Source organism: Equus caballus, chromosome 6, assembly GCF_041296265.1.
Source record: "Equus caballus isolate H_3958 breed thoroughbred chromosome 6, TB-T2T, whole genome shotgun sequence".
Lineage (NCBI taxonomy): Eukaryota > Metazoa > Chordata > Mammalia > Perissodactyla > Equidae > Equus > Equus caballus.
Genome location: NC_091689.1, coordinates 66,984,971 through 66,992,321, shown reverse-complemented (window position 1 = coordinate 66,992,321; position 7,351 = coordinate 66,984,971).

Genomic DNA, 7,351 nt, shown 5'->3' with positions numbered 1-7,351 from the left:
CACTGCTTACTTCACAGACCCAATTCACTAATGGTGTTCCTAGTCTTTCAATATATTCTTATTAGTTCTAAGTCTATATTTTAAAAGGTTGTTAAATTAAAATTTTAAGTTCTTTTCGATATAGATTTAAACTGTTCTCTTTAAGCCAAGAGAAATATACACATCACATATTTCCTGTAATTAATTCTAGCTTTCCATGCTTTATTCTCTTTTTATGTGAATACTCATATTTAAAACTGCAAGGCTGCAAATCCATAGAAAAGAGGTATTTCCATCAAAGCACACATACCCTTTTAAGCTCTGTCTATATGATGGTTCATAGTGAGTCTATGCTTGTCCATCAACTACGATATCCTAGCTTCTGGTCTCTGCAGCCTCAACTAGTTCTTCAAGGATCAGTGCAAATGTCGTTCCTCCATGAAGCCTTTTCCTGCAATCTCAGGCACACTTGATCACTTCCTCTAACGTGCTTCCGTAGTACATGAAACCCTCATCCATCATGCTCAAGTCTAGAGCAGTGAAGATACAGTTGATCAAAATCACTTCAGGTGTGAGTTCAAAGTCAATTGGAACCCTAAACTGGAAGAAAGAGCCTGAGAGGCAAAGACCGCAGTCCTCGATGCAACATGAAGAAGAGTAGCTGTTGAAGTTGGTTCAGCTTAACAGGCCCTGGAATGGTCACATCAGACAAGTTTTCCCATTGTGATCACATCTAGAGAGGAGTTCAAGCTAAGAGAGAAGAGTAATACAGTAGAAGGAATAAGAACCAAACAAAGTAAAGGGTCAATCATTTTCCATCCAAGGAAATCCCACAGACGCTGGAGCAGCCATTAGCATACTTCATCTTGTAAAGCTGTGTTTGTTTACACAGAGCTGGCAGCTTTGAACCCTTGCTGAAACCTGGTTTAGAAATGCAAACCCATAGAGAAACTTTCCATCTTGTTACACATCCCATCATAAGACTGACGTCTTCTGTTCTGTTTGCTACGGACTGGTGGGTGGCTTTAATTTGATTTTCCCTCCAGTCCCCAAGTCTCAACCTTTGCCAAATCAAGAAGCAGGCAGGGAGAGGACAAAGGTGGAAAAATACATATGCATTTGCATTCACCAAGTGATCTCAGAAGTAATTAATACTGGTTCAGGTTGTCCATGTCTTACAAATCGGTTTCATTCTGCAAATTGTTTACACACCACTTTTAGTGTGTCTCTAATAAATTAAAATCTGCTGAAATGGTAAAATATACTGAAGATACAGTGAATGGTCTACAGGCTACACAGAGGGGCCATTATTCTAAGAGGAAGTAGGAAAAGCAATCATAAAATTTTGAAAAATTATGCAATAACTTTGTAGTTATTGCCCATCTGTATTCATTACAATGATCTACTTCATAGACATATAAATAGAATGGGAAAGTAACAGATCTGCAGTGTACTCTAGATGTGGCTCACAACTTCAGTCAATGAAATTCAATTAGTCTTTAATAAAGAAAACTCCAAAAATGTCAAGCATTTGTCTGTGTATTTCTTTATGCTGTCCTGAAATCACTCTCAACTTCCTTCCAGTTCTTCCCCTTTTCTCTTCTCAGAAAATCTGTTTTGTGGATAAACGAGAAGGTATATTTGATTAGGTTTATTGGGGGATGTAGGTGCATTGGCGGCATCATTCTTAATGGGTGTTGAGCTCTTTATATTACATCTTTCATAAGCACTTAGTTGAGTTCTAGCAGGCCAACATCATGCTGAATGTTCTCTAAAGAAAAGGACCACACAGATAAGACCGTAAAATTGCCAGGGACTCAGAACAGGTTTTATGACAGGCATGCTGATCAAAAGGCTTAACCAAGATGGTTTTAAATCATGTCTGGGCTTTGGAGAGTTCTCAGGTTCAAAGAAATGGTTCTGTGTTTTGTTTATTTTTGGCAAAACTCTGTTTTCTTCAATAACCTCAGAAAAACAAAGCCAACAGAGTGAGGCCGTACTCAATTTTGTTTCTATATTCAAGCAAAATATACCACCTTAAGGAGGTCTTTTCCTTTCAATCAGATATGTATATTTTAAAGAATATTTTGAATTAGATACGCTCATTTGAACATTCACCCCTTTAAAAATAAACCACTTTAAATTGTGCCATGAATTACACAAATTAACTGCTGTGAAAAAAACAGTTCTAGCTGTGTCTTTTGTTGTTTTTTAAAACTCAATGTCAAAATATTTAGCATTGCTGTATCCTTTTTTTTTTAACTCAAAATACAAAATTACTAGGTATAGTGTGAAGCAAAATTGTGGCCTAGAGCAAAATGGGAAATTGACCACCTTTGCAACCCAGAAGTCAACATGTGACGGAAGACATTAGACTAACTGAGGCTCATTCAATACACAACTCCTTCCTTGTTTCCTCCTCAGTCCCCCTTCTCCTCCTGTTTCCTTCTCTTTCTCTTCCTTGTTCCTCTTACTCTCCATTCTCTCCTCCCCTTTCTCTCTTTCCTTTCCCCCTTTTTTGTAGGTCAGCAAACACATGCAAACTTTGGAACTCTGCCTAATTGCCTGGTAGAGTGGGTGTGATATGACTTTCCTATAGAAAGATAGTTTCCGTTTGTTTCCTTGCAGAAGTACGAATCTCCCAGAACAATATCCCATTGTGCACGTCTAAGATTTTGTCAAATACTTAAAAAAGGTGAGAAGAAAAGGAGGAACAAATCTCTATCTGCTTTTCAAATACCTCTTTTTATTTTTTTGCAGAAAAGCAAAAAATGAATATGCATAAATAATAAAAATATGTGAAGCAGTTGGAGTTGCAAGAACATTGTGTAGTACATCACTTAATCACATAAACCACAAGCAGAAGGAAAAAACCTAACCCAAATATGCTATTTAATAATCACTGAGGGTCAGAAAGAAGCCACAAGCATCCTAAAATCTGTGTCCTTAGCTTACCTCAGATTTGGAAGGGGGCGGGGAGATCATGGGAGAGGAAGCATGGTATGTATTTCTAATTGCTGTTTAAAGGTCTCTGCACAGCATTCAGCTATGAGGCCAATTAAGAAAGGAGTTGGAGTCTGGATCCCTTTCCCGGTTTGATAGATTCGGAGTAGGCCCTTTTATGGTTGTTTTTTTGATTAGCTGTGTTTTGCTTTCCTCCACCCAAAACTCAGAGTTCATCTTGGAAAAAGGTAAGTCTTGAGGGAAATTTTGAATGAAGGGCAAAAGAGGGAAATGTCAAAAAATGTGTTTGCAGAAGATAATCTTGGAGATTATGTGGTAGACTGGGAATGGGGTGGGGGTGAAAGGGAGGCTGGTATGAGGTGAAGAGGCTTCAGGGAAGCTGGTCAAAAGCCAGGACACAGAGTTCATCCAGCTCCAAGTAAGCCTTCGAAAAAGAATCAGGGATAGCATCCCAAAACAAGAAAGCCCAGCAGGGTGTTTGAAAGTTATAGATACTGGGGGAGGAGGCAAACCCTGGCAGATGAATCCAGAAGCTGGCAGGGCTTGGAATGTGCTTAAGTATGTGAAGTTTGGAGCGCCAATGAGACATACGCACAGACGTTTATGGCCTTCTTGCTAGAGTATATGTTTAATGTACTCAAGCCAAAATTTGTAAGTCTCTAATATTCATCATGTAAAAGCCTACTTGAGGAAAACGTGATAACATTCTGTATATTCATTCACCAAAATGTTTGACTCTGTTAAGGTCGTTTTAACTAGTGTGGGTCCGTAGTGGGCCCTGTCCTACTCCTTTAAGGATCCCACAGAGTAATTCCGATGACCTCATTCAAACTAATAAGCATCACTTTCTCCCTTTCTTAAATCCACATCCCTTTGGCTCTTAAGTATCATGGAATGGGAATGTGACATTTTAAAAAGTGTTGTGCTGACAGCCAGACAAACTGAGGCTCCATCTAATTAAGAAGGAAAGCTTGTGCTATGGCTGTAAAATGTTCTCTCTAGTGTGCTCCACGATATACTTAACCCAGCCAGGTTGGGATCATGGAATAATTTAATGCATTTAGTATCAGAAAAATTCAGATTGCATTGTAAATATCATTTCTTCTTTAAGTGTCTGTCCATGAAATTCTTGAGGGCACAGGCATTGTCTTACTCATCTTTGAGAAGATGATTGTACTGACTGAGTAAAGGACAGCATCTAGCTTAGTGCCTTAGAATATAATAGATTTTCGTTAATTGCTTATTGGATGGATGGAAATTATTTGGCTCCTGAAACTAAGTGTCAGGAAACCAAAGTACATCAGTAGAAAACTTCAGAGTAGAAATGTTTGATTAGGCTCGAGTAATTTTTTTAATGGGGGACCCCAGTCTCTGCCTCTGAATTTCTAGTGTTCTTTGGTGCAAAGCTCTTATTATTATTTGAGTACTCAGTTAACATCCACATAAAATCAAGTAAAGATTTATGGTTCTCTTTTACATACAAGTCTTCCCAAACAGATCTCGAGGCTTTTTTCCTGACAGCCTTGAGAATGAGCCGAATCAAAAGCAAGAGTGTGATATTGTAATGGAATATTATACATCATATTAATTTATTTACCTTTATATTGCAAATTTTTCTCTATTGCCATTTTTTTGTGATAAAGGTATTTTCAATTCTATGTAGTCAAATTTATTGCTGTTCATTGTGTAGTTTATGGCATTAGTGCTCTATTTAGAAAGGTTTAAATGCCATGAACTTATATACATATTAACCTATGATTATTCTATTATTTTTATTACTTCACATTTCACAATTGATTTGGAACTGAATTTGATGAGTAGTGTATGGGAAAATATAACTTTATATATGTTTTTCCCAGTAACCAATTGTTCTAAAACTGCATATTAAAGAATTCAATCTTTATCATTTACTGAACTCCTATCTATATTGAATCTGCTTCTGGACTTTGTATTGCCTTATAATGAGTTTCTATAAGAGTGAGAGCATTGTCTTATAATTTTTTTGTGCTTCTTGGAGATGCAACAATGCTTTGTACTTAATAATCATTGAATCTATGGATAAATTCTCCATTTCGTTTACTCAGTCTATCAGATTTGCTAATTCTACTGCATAAATATCCCCGGAATCATTCTTCTTCCATTTTTCAGCCGCATTGTCTGCCCTTGCTCAGGGCCTAATAATTACAGCCTTTTTCCAATGCATGTTACACACAACTGGAATAAGGTTCTAAAATGCAAATGTGATCAAGTAACTTCCCTAATTAAAATTTGTAAACCATTTCATTTCATGTTCCATTCCTTCAAGGGCCACCAAGGCCCTGAGGCCCTGAGCTTGACCAAATGAAATTATTTGTAGTTTCCAAACATGTCTTGCTGGTTTTTGTTTTCTTAAATCCTTGCCTTTATAAAAGTTGTACAGCTGTGATAGATGTATGGGCAAAGTGGATTAGGATGAAAGGAGGGACTTCTTGGGAATAGAAAGATTAAGTGAATTTTGGCCACGATGAACAGAGGCACAGAAGTGTGGAACAGACTCATGGTGTCCCAGAACCACAAGTCATTGAGAATGACTAGGGTGCCGGTGAAGATGAAGACGTAAATGAGGTCCAGATCATAAATTCTCTTACGTGTCATCCTGCAGGTTTGAGGTTTTCTTATAAGAATGTGCAGTCAAATTTAAATGGGGAAGTAGCTTGATTATAATTGTTTTGGAAAAGGTACATTTGATAGTAGTCTGCAGGATGGATTGAGAGAGAATGAGTCTAAAAGCCAGAAGCCAGATTAATAATAGATTCTTCAATAATACAGGGCTTGAGCCCAGGCAATAGTATTGAGAATCAGAGGAAAGGACACATATGATGTTAATAAGAAAATCCTAGAGCCAGCCCTGATGGCCTAGTGGTTAAAGTTCAGCACACCCTGCTTCAGCGGCCTGGGTTCGGTTCTCAGGCATGGAACCGCTCCACTCAACTGTCAGTAACCATGCTGTGGCAGCAGCTCACATGAACTAGAAGGGCTTATAACTAGAATACACAGCTATGTACTGGGGCTTTGGGGAGGGGGAAAAAAAAGAAAATCCTATAAGACTTTGTGACTGACCAGTCATGAAAGTGAATAAAAGGAACAGGTAGTAAGTAATCTCCTCACCCCCCAAGTCTTCCACCTACCACTATTTCTGGCCTAAGTGGGTAGATGGTGATATTCTTTACTACGATAAGAAATGCAGGAAGAAGATCTGTTTAGGAGATTGTGGGATGGGGGTGTGCGAAAAGAGAGACGATATAATTAATATTGGACACGTGGAGAGTTTTCAGAAGGAGAGAATTGTCAAGAGTGTTAAATGCTGCAGACGGCAAGTCAGATGCAATCTGAAAAGTCCCCATTTGAACTTAAAACAGTTGATAGGTTTGGATGTTCTTCCTGCAAGCTGGAAAGTAAGAAAGCAGAGACTGTCAGTACAGACTTCTCTGGAAATAAGCTTAGCAGTGAAGGAAAGTAGATGGGTAGATCAGTGGTGATAGGTGGCCGCTGTCCTACATCTTTTATTTTGCCGTGGGATTCATGGGAGTTGATATTATTTCCCAAGCTGGAGTGTAACCTCTTTGAGGCCAGATCCTGTGTCGTGGTTTCCTGGATGACCACTTGCTTTTCAAAGCCCTAAAATTTTACAAGTTTCTAATCCTCCACAGTGTCTATAATTATCCTGGTACTCAGGCAGTAGCCTTCAATTATATAGTTGTTGAACTGAATACTGTGGATGGATGACTCACAACACTGAACTGGATTATTCAAAATGTCAGTGCCTCAATTTCCTCCTCATCAACAGCAATTACTATTGGAGTTCTTTTAATAGTAAATTGAACATGGAAACATTGTCCTAGCTGTCAAGCAATGTTCACATTCGTCTACTTAATGAAAAGGCCAGTCTTCCTTCCTTCCTAGAAACATGATGAGGAGTAGCGAATATATGAGGGTTAGCACACGCATAGGGCACGAGGACACAGCCAATGCATAAAATCCCCCTTCATATATTATGCGCTCTGAGTAGGTATAACCACGAGTCAGCTAACCACACGAGATGCTTTTAGGTCTGGCAAGTGGGATGGAAAGCTCCCTGCACTGGTCTCCTCTGTGAGTGCCTGCACGCTTTCTGGTTTCAGGCTGGAAACGTCCTGTGGTGTGTCTGGCCTGGCCAAACCCAGGAAGTACTGAACTTATTAAAATTTAAAAACAAACCAAAGATGTTTGGAATCTCCCAAAACACTCATGTTGTGTCTGACGGTGAAGGCTTGGATTCATTTCTGATTTGACATGAGCACCATACATCAGGACAACACAAACAGTGCAGGGTGATTTTATGAAAGAGCTACACCCTTCGGTCTTATGACAGTCTCGCCAAGCAGCCCTT